The sequence below is a fragment of the Myotis yumanensis genome, unplaced genomic scaffold, assembly GCF_028538775.1.
Source record: "Myotis yumanensis isolate MYYU_CA2020_CCGP unplaced genomic scaffold, mMyoYum1.0.hap1 SCAF_2, whole genome shotgun sequence".
Lineage (NCBI taxonomy): Eukaryota > Metazoa > Chordata > Mammalia > Chiroptera > Vespertilionidae > Myotis > Myotis yumanensis.
This window is the reverse complement of record NW_027223753.1, coordinates 137,406,813-137,407,951: the sequence shown is the minus strand read 5'-3', so window position 1 is coordinate 137,407,951 and position 1,139 is coordinate 137,406,813. Positions and strand designations below refer to the sequence as shown.

General features: G+C 38.9%; 1 pseudogene; it reads right to left on the bottom strand.

Moving 5' to 3' along the window:
* Positions 1 to 413: 413 nt before the first annotated feature.
* On the bottom strand, positions 414 to 834 carry LOC139002598 (small ribosomal subunit protein uS8-like; annotated as a pseudogene).
* Between the last annotated feature and the right edge of the window lie 305 nt (positions 835 to 1,139).

Here is a 1,139-nt window from a genome sequence, read left to right as displayed (position 1 = left end):
AGAAGAAGGAAATCTTACCTTTTGTGACAGCATGAATGAACCTGGAGAGTAGTATTATGTTAAGTGAAATAAACCAGTCAGAGAAAGACAAATACCATATGATTTCACTTACATGTGGAATCTAATGAAAGAAACAAACAAACAAAATAGAAACAGTCTCAAGGATTCAGAAAACAAACTGACAGCTATTAGAGAGGAGGGTGTTGGAGGGATGGGTAAAACGGTGAAGGGATTAAGAAAAAGACAACTCATAGACACAGACAACAGTATGGTGATTACCAGAGGGGAAGGGGGATAGGAGGAAGTAGAAGAGGGTAAAGGGAGGATAAATGGAGATGAAAGGAGATGCATAATACAATATACAGATGATGTAATATAGAATTGTATACTTGAAACCTATATAAGTTTATTAACTAATGGCACCCCAATATAGTCATTACATTTTTAAAAAATAATTTAAAAAAGAATCCCAGGATTTTCCCTCCTGTGTGTTTTCACCTTGCTTCTTCATGCTCCATGATGCCTGCTGAACTTGTAAGTATAATGAAACCTATCTAACAGCTGGGAGCAGATTGTTCCACCACTTTTCTAGATCTTCAAGTTGCACATCAAATATCAGGCTAATACTCCACACTTGTTTAACCTGCCCATGAGGTTCATAACAATTCTCTCTGCTCTGTGATCATCAATAATTTCAAACTTGCCGATGTAACCATGCTTTATCATTACAGTTAGGAACCAGAGGATGACTTTGGAGCATGGCCTACTAAACTGGCATTTGCCTCTCTTTTCAGTATTATTACGAGCCTCAGCCAGGACATTCATGAGCATCATTATGGCGGCACAGAAAGATGGTGGGAAAAGGACTGGAGGGGCAAGCACACAGAGTTATAACAACTGGAGACACTTTCAACAGCTCCACTTCATCCTCACAACGCTCATTAATTAATTCATTTTTTCATTTGCTTAACAAATGTTTTGAAGGTTTTCTGTGGGCCAGAATGTTGCTAGGCACTGGGAATACAATGGGAAGACAAAAACAGACAACCGGACAGATAGACAGTGAAATAACAGGAAAGGAGAAAATAAACAGCATCTGCCCTTAAGGAGCTTATAGTCTGGTGCATGCATCCTGCAGA